General features: G+C 44.4%; 1 protein-coding gene across 1 annotated transcript in view; it reads left to right on the forward strand.

Annotated features, from left to right (window-relative positions):
* The first annotated feature begins 415 nt into the window (after positions 1-415).
* CHRM2 (cholinergic receptor muscarinic 2) overlaps positions 416-17162 on the forward strand; it is a 175522-nt gene continuing 158775 nt past the window's right edge. The window contains exon 1 of the mRNA XM_081212073.1: positions 416-1282. The gene's annotated coding sequence lies outside the window, so the exon portion shown is untranslated. The remainder of the gene's footprint in view (positions 1283-17162) is intronic.

Consider the following 17162-nt stretch of genomic DNA (forward strand, 5'->3'; position numbering starts at 1 on the left):
TAGCCTCTTGCTAGGAGAACTTCCAACCCCGCTCGCAGTAAATCCATGGAAAATTCTGTTTATCGAAAGGGCTGCTATCTCAGCCTCTGTAAATATGCTTTGCGGATAAATCTGTAAGGGTCCTCGGGGTCATTCTCAGCGTATGCGACCCTTCGCGCTCACTTAAGTCCCCGTGATGTTTGAGTATGTCATCAAATACCGAGTGTACCGAGGCAGCCGGCCACGATCTGTCAGGCTGCACAAACACCTTGCTTGCTCACAGAGCTATGTCTAACCAAAACCTTCACGCCCCACTCTCGAGTGACCTGTGAAGGGGAAACCTCTTCCCCTGGGCTTCCAACCCACCTGCCTACTCCCCCCCCCATGCCTATTTTGCTTTTTTGGGGGAAGAACTGCATGCATGTTAGTAACCAGATCCACAATTTAAGAGAACGTGTGCATGCATAACACGGAAATCAACCTCGCTTAGTCCATTTGATCCTAGTCACTCCTACCAAGTAAATGGAAATGGGGTGGCAGTTGTGCAAAACCCCGTCTCGGTCACGTTTACTCGGAATCAAGTCCCCACTGCATTCCGCGGTGCTTACTCGTAGGTAAACGTGCATAGGATTGCAGCCTAGCGAACTTCCCCTATGGCCAGATCGCTTGACCACATTGGAATGGTCTCGTTTTACACGATGGGGCGATCTCACCCAGAGCTATTGCTCCTATGTCACCCCTGATCCGCGTGTGTGTGTTTGCTTATGTTTGGGTTCTGCAAAGCAAAAGATTTCCCAAAGAAATGCGAGACATTCGCGCAGTCCTCCTCTCCGAAAGCTGCGACCGGCTTGTCACTTCCATCACTAACAATCTGGTCCCGATCGTTCTGCTGGCGCGTTGGGGGCTGCTAGGCACTCAAGGGTCTCGCCAACAGCCGTCATCGGGGTGGGGGTGGAGTAGGGGGTGTGGAGAAGAGCGCCTGGCTCTCGAGTACTAATGCCGCGTTGAACGCCTCTGGAAAGATTTGGAGGAAAACAACGCCGCGTTCTCCACCAGCGAGGAGCAGGCTTGGGGGGCGCCCTGACCTGAGCGGCTCTCGGCTGGGCAGCGAAGGAGGCTGGTGGGGCGCTTTTCTGAACAGCGGCTTGACTGAACGCGTCCCCTGATTGAGCGCACCCCACTTCCCCCTCCGACGATGGTCTAGGGCCCCTTCCAGGTTAGGGCTCGGGCACTTTCTGCTTCTCCAACGGACAGCCCGATATGGACCCGCAGCTACCCAAGCGCGCGCCTCTGTCTTTCCAAGGTAGGGCATTTCGCCGTTTCACCCGCTGCTTTTCAAGGAACGTCTGGCTCGCTCGTCTTTTGTTCCCATCCGCGTTAATGTAGATTATTTTCATTGCGCACATTGCACGACGAATCTCGTCTCTGCCCCGAACTTGACATTCGCTCACACTTCGGTAGTGCAGGCTCTGGATGGCCACGCATTGACCTGGGGTGGGAGAAGAGGACGGGGGTCCTACACCTTTAGTCGTCTCCTAGGGAAAGAAGGGAGTTCCCAGGGATGGCTTGTCCCGCCGGGGAAAGACCCTCTTCTGCGACGCGGCTTTTGAAGGTGTAGAAGCTCTTCTGCATCTGCCTACCTTCCATGTAAATCGCTTAATTCCGTTGTAGCTGGTTGCCAGTTTCCATCAGCCCACAGAGCCAGCATGGCCAATGGTCAGGGAACATGGGAGGTGTGCAACATCAAGGGGGCCACTTCTCTTGGGTCCCTAACCCTGACTTAATTTTCCAGTCAATTGATGTACTCAGGTCTGGAGGCAGTCAGACGTGTGAGTTAGCTAGGCTGCAGGGACGCAAGGGGGGTTATTTTGCAGTATTTCTAATGGTTCTATTTTCTGATTAATTTACATTCTCTTTATCTTTCTGCCAGCCGTTTGGGACATATAGTGAAAAGCAGGGTACACATTCTTTAAATAAGTAGGTAGATAAATGTGGAAAGTCCTTCCATCCAGATGTGTACTCTGAGAAGGCTCTTTCACACATGATGAACTTGTTGAAGTGCATGTGTGGAGGAGCCCACAGAAGCATCTTCCCCAATAAGGGTTGGCGCTGGGAGAGCGAGAGGCAGTGGAGGTACTGAGATGCATGAAGGTTGGGAGGCGGTGAAGGTAGAGAGGAGAACGGATGGCAAAGAAGTTTGTCATTGCTGATGTTTATTCATGAAGGGGAGTACAATAAAATAGATGCAGAAGTTTAAATCAAAGTGGGAGTTTGGTGCTTCGAATGAGTTATGTATAGTAAAAGAAGGAAAAGGGAGTGCTAGATTCCAAAGCCAGTATCAAGGATTGGATCAAAATTTACAGGGCAACCTTAAACATTTCTACTCATAAGTAATCCTCATTGAATGCAATGATACTGACTCACAAGTGCATGGGGTTAGGATTGCAATCTTAGCTGTGTTTTAAATTGGTAATGTCTACACAGCCTAAGTCATTCTTTTTCTCCATTTGGATTGAAGCTGGTTTGGGGGGAAATGCATCAGAATGCAGTATTTCATAAGAAACAACAGGATAGGTGTAGATTGTAGCCACCATCCTGTCCTATGCGCACACACAACTTCCTAAACCATCGTTGAGAGTGTACTGGGTGTGCAGTAAGCAGCAGTGTGTACATAGCCTTAGTTATGTTTATAGCAGACCCATTGAAATCAATGGGACTTTAAGATAGTCATGAATAACTTAGGCTGCAATACCCATTTATCTGACAGCAAATCCCATTGAATTCATTGGGAATTCTGAAATTCTGGGGAAACAAGTCTGTTAAGTCCGCGCTGATTTTGATGGGTCTATTCTAAGCATTGAGTATGGATCCAGCTGCAAAACAAGTGAAACACAGGTGCAAAAAGCACCACAGTTGATGTAAGGAAGATGTTTATGGACAATGCAATCCTTTCCACATTTACTCAGAAGTAAATTTCACTAAAGGTTATTCCCAGGTAAGTGTACATAAGATTGCAGACTTCAACGCAGTGATAGAAAAAAACGCAAAAAATAGCTTAGTTAACTTCTATATAGCATTTTTTTCCAGCCTTGCAGGAGGGGGTTATTATGCATAGGAGGAGTGGAGTAAAGTGCAGCCAAAGCATGAAATATGGAAACTGGCAGGGGCTGGAATTAGATGCAACAAAGAAGTTAAACCCAATGCTGGGGCTCTGTGTACTGATGGGATCAGGCATTGAGATTTAGTTACAACTATAAAGTAAAATTGGGACTGGACAGGGAAGATAGAAGCATGGCAGAGTTGATGTGGGCAGACAAAATATGAACCGACAAGCTCCAGCCCCCCACCATAATGTAGGAAAATGTTTTCTGAACAGCCTCCCTAGTGCAGCAATGCTCCAGAAACGCATCTCTGTGCCCCTGTGGGTGCCTATCGGGGATGCCTTCAGAACAGTTATTGCAGAGGTCTTGAGAAAACACTTCTGGGAAGGTCAGATGGGACAGCTCTTGGGGGGGGGGGAGAGAGAGATGGTGACTGTCATTCCCTGGCTAAGCTCTAGTCAGAAACTCTATTAAATATCTCTCCCTCCAATAGATCGTGCTTACGTTCCGGTTAGATAGCCTTAATAGTGCTGCCTTGGCTGCTCTGGGGTTTTGCAGTCAAGAGCTCCAGGCATTCAGATCGAGGGACCATTTCCAGAGTTTTATGGTCATTTGAATGCCCTTGAATCAGCTACATTTTTTGCCCCTGCTACACTCCCCTTTTTATACATACCTCTAATTTTCTTTGGTAGCAAAGTTGTTGTTTTTTAAGTAAATCTCAGATTGCATTTATAAATGGATTGGTTTGATTTCTAAGATGGGGGAAATGGAATCAGCCAGCATTGCCAATTCAAAATCAGCAGTTATTTCTTATCTTGGATAGACACAAAGGTTTATCAAGGCTATGCTTGTGTACATGAGCATAGTCAGATATTTGGTTGTGTCTAATTGAAGAGGCAAGGGCTCTCCTTCCAGGGTCTCTCAAGCCTGCAACCAAACCGGAGGAGCCAGTCTGACTATTGCTGCTTAAGTGAGTCAGAACCATCACGAGTCTACTAGGCTCAAGTCCTGAACACATTTACCTGTGAATAAGTCCCACTGAATTGGAACAGCTGGGTGTTCCTGCATATGAAGCATGCTTTAGTATCATCCAAGTAGAACTTTAGGGCAGATGCCCAGGTCCTGTTAAGCAGGAAGGTCCCCAAATGCAGCAAGGTTAGTTTTCAATATGCTCCTAGAATCATAGAATTGTAGAGTTGGAAGGGACCCTGAGGATCATCTGGTCCAACCCCTGCAATGCAGTAATCTCAACTAAAGCACCCATGACAGATGACCATCCAACCTCTGCTTAAAAACCACCAAGAAAGTGAAGCCCACCATCAGAAAGATCTTCCTGATGTTTACTTGGGAGTCTCCTTTCTTGTAACTTGAAACCATTGGCTCAGGTCCTACTATCCAGAGCAGGGGGAAACAAGCTTGCTCCATCTTACATTTGACAGTCCTTTAGATATTTGACTATCACATCTCCCCTTAGTCTCCTCTTTACCAGGCTAAACATACCCATTCCCCCTCAACTGTTCCTCATAAACCTTGGTTTCCAGACCCTTTGTCATCTTGGTTGCCCTCCTCTGCACACATTCCAGTTTGTCAATCTCATTCTTAAATTGTGGCACCCAGATCTGGACACAGTACTCCAGGTGTGGTCTGATCAAGGAAGAATAGACCGGGACTATTACTTCCAATGATCAGAACACTATACTTCTCTTGATGCAGCCTAGAATAGCACTAGCTTTTTCTTTTGCTGCTGCATCAGAAGGTTGACTCATGTTAAGCTTGTGGTCTGCTAAGACCCCTAGATCCTTTTCTGCACCAATGAAAGCATGCTATGTACTACTGACCTGTGATTCATGACAATAGCTCAGCAGCTCCACTTCTTTTACCCAGATCCACTTCCCAACAGCCCCGAGGCAAGTTGCAGAGTCATAGTTTCTGTGGTAGGTACTCCTACAACAAAGGCAAGACCCACTGTGGAAGAGGATTTTTTCAGTACCATCCTAGTCATGTTCCAAATCTCTCCAAATCCACCAGACCTTTTCATTGGAGCTCTCATGTTTTTCTAGGGAATATAGGAATGACATATCTGCACTTCAAAAGTGCACATACCACATACGCATATATCAGCATTTCACTAAAGACTTCTTGGACTAGTCATTTGGTAAGGACATCCATAATTCTCTGCAGGAGAGCTCAGCTCCTTCTAAAAGAGAGGAATAGGGACCAGTGGTCCTTCATATTTTACTGGATTTCACCAGCACCAACCGGATAACCAATGGAAGTTTTAGCCTAGCAAAATCTGGAGAGCTATAGGTTTCCTCTCCATGCCCTAACAGTATTACAGTTCACCAAGTTCCCTAGTCAAAAGGAGTAGCTGTTAAATTAGTTTAAGTCCACACCATGGATAAGCCTTCAAATGCTGTGGCTACTACCTTTCAGGCGAGAAATTCGGTGGTCTGAAGCTCCTGATGTGTTTCTAAACGAGACTAAGTTGCTTTGCTGCTGTTGAAGATACTGCCACAAAATAGTGTTTAAATGGTAATACACTGCAGAAATTGCCCAGTTATCCAAATGTCTCTTGCCTAGAACTTTCAGGCCATTCCCACAAATGATGCTTACATTGGCTTTTTTCATTTCCGGCATCAGGGATTCAAATGAAAATCTTCAGGCAGCCTAGAATGTGCATTCAGTTTGAAATTGGCTTCTATACTGCATGAAAAGACATTCACGAGTTATAGTTGCCGGTCTAAAAACTGCTCTTATAATTGAACTAGCACTGTGCAAAAGTGTCCATAATTTTTTGGGTGCAGAGTTATTAAAATCCATCTTGAACTCTCCACACTTTAGACTAGGGCCAATGCATGTGTAAGGAAAAGAATCTTCCTCATTTAACTGAGCATTCAATTATCTGAGTGTCTTGGATGTCCCCTGGAGCATTCCGATGAATGGTACTGTGCTATTATACTAATAATGATGATAACAGCACTGAAAACAATTCTGTAATGATGATCCTCATATGAATTAACGTCACCTATGGGCCCATCGTCTAACATTTTGTCACTGCTGTTTCTTTATTTGATCAGTTCCTTAACAGGGAACGGAGAGGCATCCTTTAAGGCTAGTCTTAAAATACACAATGCACAATTTAGTACCCAGCAAAGTCTGAACATCCACCAAATATTATGACCTGCCTGTCTGAGACAGCAGCCAAACAAATAGGCTTATTGTGCCCCTTATGTGTCACCATAAAAAGGCTCTTGGTGGGTGGCATCCTTATGTCTGATGGTACACAAGCTGTGTATACCTGCAAAAGAACTTTCTTCTAAGTAAGGGGTTTAGGACTAATAAGAGGTTTAGTCATGCTGCACGATCCAATACAATTTTTCTTGGGAGTGACTCCAATTGAGTTCTGTTGACAGGGAAACTTAACACCCAGTAAGCATGTCTAGACAGCAGTTTTGTGTTCTATTGGAGTCAGTGAAAATTACTCCTGAGCAGATATGCATAGGCTCGGCGGACAAGTGTTTCAGCATAATGCATTACTGCCCAACCATAACCATGTTTACTCAGAAGCAAATCCCACTTTGTTCATGAGAGCTTATCTCCAAGCAAGTGTGCCCAAGATTGTGTCTTCCATGCTCCATGTTCAAATGTGGGCTTTGCCTTCTGACTGTTTGTGTGCTGGTCATATATTTCTAAATCTGAGTTCTCACCCACATACCATAATACCCCATTCCCATTCTAGCACAAGCTCTGGCTTTTTAAACTAGCAGTGTCAAGTGGTTTGAGCCAAAGGTATACTATATAATAAATTATTATTATTATTATTATTATTATTATTATTATTATTATTATTATTATTTATTATTATTATTATTATTCTGTTGCATGCAGAAGGCAGAGTGGTGTTACTGGGTAATTCTAGACCCTGGACTTAAGAGTCTTACAAGGGATTTAGATTGCCATGCATATTATTGCAATTGCAAAGCACACAACTGACATTTCTCTTCCCCCTCATACCCCCTCATTCCATGCTTTGCAACTGCTTCTGTAATCCTGATACGCAAGACAAAAACAGAGCTTGCCAACCCTAATCATACACTGAACATGTGTGGTTTGGCATTTTAAGTTCACTTAAGTTTAGAAGCGGGGTGAAGAATCTCAAGTCTTGGGGCTGAATGTGGCTCTCTAAGCCTCTCCGTCTGGCCCTTGGGACTCTCCCCACAAACATTGATTTGGGCAGACATATCAGGATAAATGCTGAGTAAACAGGATGTCTGGAAGCTGCGTAGGCTACAGAAGAATGAAACCAGATCCAGAAATGTTCTTCTACCTTGTGCAACTACCTGTGCCCACATAAACATCAGATTCTAGATAATTTTATAGCACTGCTTGAAATTACTCTGGTGTAAGTTCTGGTGCAAGAACTTTTGGAACACCGCTGGCAATTATTTTCCTTCCACTCATAGCTCCTTGGATCCAAACTATCCCTTTCCTTCTTTGGCTTACATAACACAGAATCATTGACATTTATGCAGAAGAATGTCCTGTGGTGTATACACTCAATCAAGTGTCTATAGCAGGCATCCCCAAACTCGGCTCTCCAGATGTTTTGGGACTACAATTCCCATCATCCCTGACCACTGGAGTTGTACTTCCAAAACATCTGGAGGGCCGAGTTTGGGGATGCCTGATCTATAGAAAGGTAACCTTATACCAGGAGCCACCAATCTTGTGGAGCACATTTGGATATTTTGAGAGTGAGGTGGGCACCACAGATTATTTGCTTTCCCATAGGGTCTGGGTAAAAGTGGGGTCCAGTCTAATTAAAACAGATCCTTTTGCATTTGAATAAATTTACTTAGCCCCCCTCCACCCGGCAAAAGGTCATCAAATTAAACCTTACATTGCACCATAAAAAGTCCCAGATCTTATGCTTGCCAACATCTTGTAGTTTTTATGGTTCAGTAAATGGAGACCAATGTAATCTATAATTTGGTGGACTTCGTAAGAGAGGACAACCCTAGGGGAAAAAATATATGAAATTTCAAGAGGCTCCATTTTAATGGATCCAACCTGTGTTGGATCCATGAATGCATGTTCCTCCCACTCCACTTTCTCTCCCTATCCCTAAAGGTAAAGGTAAAGGTAAAGGGACCCCTGACCATTAGGTCCAGTTGTGACTGACTCTGGGATTGCGGCACTCATCTTGGTTTATTGGCCGAGGGAGCCGGCGTACTGCTTCCGGGTCATGTGGCTAGCATGACTAAGCCGCTTCTGGTGAACCCGTGCAGCGCAAGGAAACGCCGTTTACCTTACCACTGGAGCGGTACCTATTTATCTACTTGCACTTTTTGGGAGGCATGCTTTCAAACTGCTAGGTTGGCAGGAGCAGGGACCGAGCAACTGGAGCTCACCCTGTCGCAGGGATTCGAACTGCCGACCTTCTGATCAGCAAGTCCTGGGCTCTGTGGTTTAACCCACTCCATTTACCTCCCCCAGTCTCCCAAATTGCTCCCTTTCCCCTCCCATCCCTGCTTCCCTCTCAGTCATTTTGCTTTCTGCCCAGCTATTCAGGTGCCAAACTGAGTCTTCAAAAGCACACAGAGTTGAAAGATGTGAGAAAGCGTGTCACTCTTTCAACTTCCTTATTCTGCTCTATGTGCTTTCCAGGAGCAGAGGCGGAGGGGGACAGACATAGCTAGTTTTGCCATCTCATGATAAAGGGAGCAGTGAGTGGTGATGAGGTACCAAAGCTGTGAGGGTCCCAGGAAAAGCCTTCAGGGGTGCCATTGGGCCCATGGTCACAGGTGACCCTAGGGTTGCGCTTTCCTGGGAATTTCTCCAGAACAAGCATCACCAGAATCTAGGAATGCTGTGCAAGGGTAATATCACACTTACATCCATTTGGCTGGGGCTTGCACAGAATGATGATTTATGATTATTATTAATTATTACACTCTGTGCGTGTGAACTACAGTTCCCAAAATTCATTGAAGGAAGGCATGTGCTTTAACTGTGATTTAAATGTATGGCGTGTATGCTGTGATTATCTCCTTATTGCAGATAGAAAACTGAGGTTAAGAGAGAGTAGCTTGCCTAAAGCCTCTTAATGCATGCAGGGGTGGACAAAAACCAGCCATTACCTGATTCATAGATCAGACTGTTGTAGTGCAATCCTCATGCCTGTATATTCAGAAGTGAGTTCAGTGGGATTTACTCCCAAATTAGCATGCATAGGATTGCAGCTTTAGCTACTCCCCTGTATCAGCTCCAGGAGAGCTTTCAAGAGTCCTGTGCACTTTCTGTTCTTAAAAAAAATAAAATAATTGAGTTTGTTGATGACAGATGTTATACCAGATTTTAAAAAATGTTGTTTACCAGAGAGCCACAGGATTTCAGAGAAAGAAAAAGAGGGGGAGAGAGAGAGATCTGCAGAAATGGCTTACTAATACAACATAATTCCTAATTGCTTCTGATATGAATGCTGCAGCAAAGAAGGCAGAAAAGGAGCTCATGTGTGTTCTAATGAAAAACAAACAAAAATACTGCAAAGTCCAGAAATTGGACTATGAAGTCAAGAGTTAGATGGCTTTAAAAGTCTGGTCTCATATTTCTTTTCTTTTTAAAACTAGAATCTCTAAGGTCTATCAATATGTTTCAAGATAGATGCAATGCTAAACGTAGCTCTAGGAAGCACATGAATAGTCCCCCCCCATGGCAATTTCCTTAGGACTACAGCATGTAGCTTTTTGCATGTCTCATTTTTCACTCCAGTCAGGACACCACAATTGTTCTCTTCCGATTTCAGCTCTGATGCTTCAGTTATACCAAGCATGTCACCCCACCCTATATAAACACATAAATACATGCCACAGTAGCAAACAAAATCAATACCCTGCCACACACACAATCTAGGGGCTAGCTTATTTAATTAACCAAAGGCCTGGGAGTAGATATATATTTAAGCACCAGGCAAAAGCATTTAACAAAGGTATCAGGCGAGCCTCCCTTGGGAAGGCATTCCACAAGCGGAGAGTCACTGCAGAAAAGGCCTGTTCTCATGTTGCCAACCTCTGGAACTCTCACAGAAGAAGCCCATGAAGGGCCTCAGGTGATGAATGCAGGGTCCAGGTTGGTTTAAGGCTTTATAGGTCAAAACCAGCATAATGAATTGGGGCCAGAAACTAATTGGCAGTGCAGCTGGGCCAGGATTGGCATTATATGCTCAAACCAATTTGTACTGGTGAGCAACCTGGTCGCTGAATTCTGAACCAGCTGAAGTTTCCAAACTGTCTTCAGAGGCGGTCTCACATATAATGTTTAGCAGTATTCTAGCCTAGCGGTTACCAGAACATAGACAACAGAAGTTTGCCTAGCCCTGTCCAGATAGTGGCACAGATGATGGAAGGCACTCCACACCAACAAGGCCACTCAAGCCTCAAATGGCAGCAATGGATCCAGATGCATCCCCACGCTGTGTACCAGCTTCTTCAGAGGGACTATAACCCCATGATGAGTAGGCAACCTCCCATCCATCTGGCCTAGGAAACCACCCACTAACAAGACGATTCTGGGGTTGTGGTGCTCATCTCACTTTACTGGCCGAGGAAGCCAGCGTTTGTCCGCAGACAGTTTTTCCGGGTCATGTGGCCAGCATGACTAAGCCGCTTCTGCTGAACCAGAGCAGCGCACGGAAACGCTGTTTAGCTTCCCACCGGAGCAGTACCTATTTATCTACTTGCACTTTGACGTGCTTTCGAACTGCTAGGTTGGCAGGAGCAGGGACCGAGCAACGGGAGCTCACCCCATCGCGGGGATTTGAACCGCCGACCTTCTGATAGGCAAGCCCAAGAGGCTCTGTGGTTTAGACCACAGCGCCACCCAGTCTTACCTGGATTGAACTTCAGATATTGGCTCTCATTACCAGGGCAAGACAATGATTCAGCACATCCACTGCCTCACGTGCAGATGCAAAGGAGAAGTAGAGCTGTGTGTCATCAGCAAATTGCTGACAATGTACTCCAGACGTCCAGATGACCCCACTCAGCAGTTTCATGTAGATGTTAAACAGCATGGGGAGGGGTGATAAAATCAAAACTCTGTGGGGCTGAAGAAAACACCCCAAACATCACCTTCTGGAAATGACCATCCAAGTAGGACAAAGTAGTGCCACCCATCCCTAACTTGGACAGCTGCTCCACAAGAATACCATGGCTGATTTGACCCACTTGCTAGCAAGGACTGTGGTTCTGTTAACTTCTAGATAGCTGAGAACCTACCCCTGAACGATTGCCAGAGTGGTGACTCTTCCAAGAGTAAGACTGCAGTCTATTGCTGGGAGATGGTAGCGGAACAAGAGCTGGACTGGCAGGTACAGAGACACCACAAAGTATCAACTCTGTGTCCGCAAGGTCTACTCCAGCCTTTGCCGACCTGGTGCCCTCCAGATGATGCTGGATCGCAACTGCCATTAGATGTGCTGGCGGTGCCTGATGGGAGTTGTAGTCCAACATCATCTGAGGGGCTTCACACTGGTGAAGTGTGGTCTACTCTTTACTCGCACTGACTGGCCAGTCTCTCCCAAAGGATGACAGAGCAGCAAACATTTATTTCTTCTCTGCTAAATTTCAAAATCTGAGACCTCAACTGCATGGGGAAAGCAAAGCTTATGGGGGGTATTGTTTCATTTTTATTATGTTATGCGTTCTGTGTTTTTATGTTGTAAACCTTCCTGTGATCGTTGGGTGGAGGGCAATATATAAATCTGAAAAATCATCATTGCTATCATCATGGAGCTCAGTGAGATTTCCTTCTAAACAAGCATGTATGGGATCCTACTCTAAAGCTGCTGTCTGTGAAGGTAACACATCTGTTAGTGAGTAAGCAACATTGAACACAGAGAAACTTGCTTCTAAGTAAACACACATAGGATTACAAGGCTACAAAATGTTTACCTAAGAGTGAGACATGTGTAGGATTGCAGTACATGACTGATCATAAACAGATTTACTTTGGAGGATAAATGAGTACTCCTGTTACTTTCAGATTCTCATGTCCCCAGTCTTTAATCCAGTTCTCGACAACAGATTGCAATTTATTTATTTTTAAAACGAGTCTTAATGGAAATCTATCAGCATTTTGGTGCAGATTTCTCCTAATATACATAATGTATTTTTGCCTAATATACACTTTTTGCAATTCTATTTGCCCTATCATCATCCTTTTTAAAAAAGGTCATTTTCACAAATATATACATTTATATGCACACTTTGCCCCAAGAGGCAAATTTTTGGACACATTAATTAGCTGAAGAACTTCACTGCAACATCTGGAAAAATGCAAATTTTGAAGGAGGCTGTGTTTCAGTTCACATATTGTTTCAGTAAGTGTGAATTAGTAAAAACATATTTTTAAAAAAAAATAAAGAAAGTGTGAATTTGGCTTGTGTTCCAATGCTAACTGAGTTGAATTTCTGCCCCATCCCTACTTGAGAGTAAACCCCATTTAATGATGTGGTCCAGCTCCGAGGGCCTTCTGGCAATTCCCTCAATGCGAGATGTGAGGTTACAGGAAACCAGGCAGAGGGCCTTCTCGGTAGTGGCGCCTGCCCTGTGGAAAGCCCTCCCACCAGATGTCAAGGAAATAAACAACTATCTGACTTTTAGAAGACATCTGAAGGCAGCCCTGAAGGCAACTTAGGGAAGTTTTCAATATTTGATGTTTTATTCTGTTTTTAATCCATTGGGGTTAATTGATTTAATTTAATTGATTGATTGATTGATTGAGTGAGTGAGTATTTTAACTCTTGGATGTTTTAAAGTAGGGTTGTAAATCTTTCTTAATTTCACTGTTTGCTTTTTCAAACTGCTTTGAGGGTTTGTTTGTTTTTTACAATCAAGTTATGTATTTTAATAAACAGGCATGCTCTGGATCTTGCCACATTCTTTAAGGTGCTACCCGACTTTTGCTATGTTGTGCTTTTTCTATTTTGTATGGTCAGGAGGACTTCTGCAAAGAGGTCAGTCACCCCCAAGAAAAGACGCAGGGGCATCGGAGAGAAAGGGAAGCTGAGCACATAGACAGAGTAGGCCTGCCGTAGCTCTTAATCCACCTTGCAGTTGAAAACACTGATTTGCGCATCTGATTATTAAGGCATGATTAATTCTACAGGAATCAAGGTGCATAATCAAATATTCACAGTGCTCACTGGAGACAGCAGAAGTGTGAGTGTGGTTTTCCCCACTGCTGCCCCCTTAGCAACTTAATGTTGACCTTGAATAAAGAGCTTTGACAAGAGGAGGAACGATTGAAACGTATAAAAATCAACTTGTCGCCATCTAGCCTGTCCATCGGACCAGCTGTGATAGCACAAATGTATAGGTGTTTTCAGAGCTCTACCAGGAAAAGAAAATACTTAGAGCCTGATCCTCTCCTCTGTTTTAGATGGAGTCTTACATAACCAAACACAGCAACCTGTTTTTCATTAGCATATGGGGAAGAGCTACCCACGTCTACCCCTCTTTTCTCTCATATTTTGTCTCTGCAAAAGCTGCTTATTTTTTTGCAGCTTTTGGCCACTGGGGAAGGACTGTAGTTCAGCATTAAGACACATGCATTGCCTGTTGACCACGGTCCAGTGTTGTTGGACCACAACTCCCATCAGCACCAAGCATCATGGCCAGAATTACTCCAACAAAATCTGGAGGGCACCACATCAGCTACCTCTGGTGTAAAAAGCACCGAGATAGATGGATCAGTGGTCTCAGACCTGGCTCATTTAAAGGCAGCTCCCTCTGTTTCATAGAATCATAGAATCATAGAGTTGGAAGAGACCACAAGGGCCATCGAGTCCAACCCCCTGCCAAGCAGGAGAACTGTTATAGCGGACATACTCAAATAAATGAACTGTCATTGCTTTCTTCCAAAAGGCCACCAGTATACAATGGCTCTCCCAATGGCCACTGGAATGCATTAAACACAAAGTACAGTAACTGATTGCTTCTAGTTACAGGTAGGTAGCCGTGTTGGTCTGCTGTAGTCAAAACAAAATAAAATATTTCCTTCCAGTAGTACCTTAGAGGCCAACTAAGTTTTTCATTGGTATGAGCTTTCGTGTGCATGCACACGTCTTCAGATACGTGAAATTGCTTCTATTATGTTTCTTCGGGACTCTCCACAAAAGACAAGACACACACAGAGACATCTAAATGGCCATTGGAATGCATTGGTTTGTGGAGGAAGCCTGTGCACTCATTCATTCATTCAGTCAGTCAGTCAGTCAGTCATTCATTCATATACTATCCCCCCTTCTTTCCAAGGAGTTCAGTGTGGCATACATAGCTTTTCCCTTCACAACAATCTGGTGAGGGAGGTTAGGCTGAGAGTCATTGACCCACCCAAGTTAGTTTCATGGCTGAGTGGAGATTTGAACCCTGGTCTCCCATTTCCTAGTCCATCACTTTAACCACTACACCACACTGGCACCTAGTCTCAGGGTTGTAAAAGGGGAGTGTGGGATAAGAGTACACCAACCCTCTTGCAAGACCAGACCAATGTCTAGTTAAGTCCACCATTCCAGTCTCCAGCAAGGAGGTTTGCCTGAGAAGCTTACAAGCTGGAATGAATATGCCGATCATTGCCTCTTCACCCAGAGCTTCTTGATGCAGCTAAAAGCATCACAGCCACTCCCCTCCACCTCCTCTTCATCCTCAACCTTTTATGCTACTCCAGAAGCACCACTGGCTACTGGTACCTAGCTATAGTTGGCTTCCAGTGCCAGAGTGAGTGGGAAGCTAGCAAGACATCTTAGGCAGTGTGCCTACGGCACAGTGGAGCATAAGATTGGGCTGTCTAGTCTTATTGATCACATCCTTGTGTCTCCTTACACAAAACACTACAGCTGCCAATGTACATTTGGAGCTGTACTTCTCATTCTGCCTGCCTGCTACAGTTCTGGATGTCCCATCTAAAAAAAAATATAAAGTGGGGGGGAAAGGATATCATATCACAGATCTGGAAAAGATACAGGAAAGGGCAAGTCTTCCGCTATTTGGATGAATTGCAGTGCCATTCTGAATGTTCTAAAGCATATATATATATATATATATATATCGCTTCACACGTTACAAACTCCTTCCAGTTCATAGAAACAATAAAGAAGCAAAACCTACATCCCGATGACCTACTTGTGAGCTTCGATGTTGTATCTCTCTTCACACAAGTGCCCATTAATGAAGCCTTGACAGCCATTCAAAACAAATACAATCCCCCCGAATACATCCTGGACCTGACCAACCACTGCCTAACCAACACGTACTTCATCCACAATGGACAAAGATACAAACAGATAGAAGGAGCACCTATGGGATCACCCCTCTCACCGGTCATCGCAAATCTGTACATGGAACACTTTGAAACCAATGCTTTAGACAAGTCAGAACACAAACCCAAACTTTGGCTCAGATATGTTGACGACACCTTTGTAATTTGGCCACACGGGAAAGAAAAACTAGATAGCTTCCTCACACATCTCAACAGCCTACACCCCAAAATACAATTCACTATGGAAATAGAAGCCAACAACCAACTTCCCTTCCTTGACGTCCTAATCTACAAAAAACCTGATGGCTCCCTAGGACACACTATCTACCGGAAAAAAACACACACCAACCGCTACTTACATGCACAATCACACCACCACCCTGCACAAATAAACTCCGTAGCCAAGACTCTCATCTCCAGAACCAAACGCCTGGCTGACAAAGACCACTTGACAACTGAGTTACAGAATCTCTCAAATGTGTTAATCGCCAACGGATACCAGCAAAACAGGGTTACGAAACTAATCCAAAAAGAAACACCCCCCAAAAACCAAGACACAGAAGAAAACAATGGCATGGCCCTCCTTCCTTATATCAAGGGCACTACAGATAAAATTAGCAAAATCCTCCATAAACACAATATCAAAACAGCCTTTTGCACCAACCAAAAAATAGCCAATATCCTCAGAAACCCCAAAGATAAAATCCAGTTAGAAAACCAAGGGGTCTATGAAATACCCTGCAAAGTCTGCCCAGCCACGTACATTGGACAAACAAACAGACGAATAAATGCACGTATCGCAGAACACAAGAATGCCGTCAAAAAAGAAGAAAAAACTTCCTCTCTTTACCAACACATGAAAGAAACAGGACACGAAATTAATTTTGCAGATTCCAAATTGCTCTTTAACATGGAACATCACCACAAGAGAATAATCATGGAAGCCATCGAGATAGAGAAACACCCTCACAACATGAACAAGCGTGACGACACGTCCCGCCTGCCAGACATCTGGAAATTAGCCCTCCCCACAAAAACCGACACCAGAACCAGAGGCACACAGAACGCCATCTCCAATCAACCACACCAGACCCAAACCCAGACCCTCTCCACAGATAAATTACAGACACCATCCAATAGCCAAACCATAGTGGCACCTCCGGATGCTGCACCCCCCTGCAATCCCTACACAGATCTGGCTGGCACAGGGCACAAAACCACAGCTCGCCCCTATACACGAAGCCAAGCCAGAGCACAACTAAGTGCAGTACAGCCATCTTCTCAGAAAAACTCTTCACAAGCTCAAGAGGTCAAGACACGAAAGCTTTAGCAACTAATTCACACCTAATGACCCTCCTAAATGGTACTCAGAATATCACTCAAGAAATCTCTCAAGATATCCCTCAAGTAATTAATGAACAAAAGAAGAAAAGGCACACTAACCTGGGAACTTCCTCTCTGCCCAGAACGTTGGAGGCTATACACCACACCCCCTCAACAGTATTTATAGGAACTCAAACACTGAGATCCTGCTCTGTTCCAGTAACAAGAAGCCGAAAGCACCAGCCTGAAGATGACGAGTGAGACCTCGTCGAAACGTCGCCTAGACACCCCAACTCTTACACGGGAAGACACCCGAAGACACCAAAACCTGCATGCATATATATATATATATATATATATATATATATATATATATATATGTTTGAAGGTTCGAGAGGGAAATAGAGTTAGCTTCCATTGCGAACGTATTGTGCTTTACAT

The sequence above is a fragment of the Podarcis bocagei genome (assembly GCF_964188305.1).
Source record: "Podarcis bocagei genome assembly, chromosome: 10".
NCBI classification, from domain to species: Eukaryota; Metazoa; Chordata; class Lepidosauria; order Squamata; family Lacertidae; genus Podarcis; species Podarcis bocagei.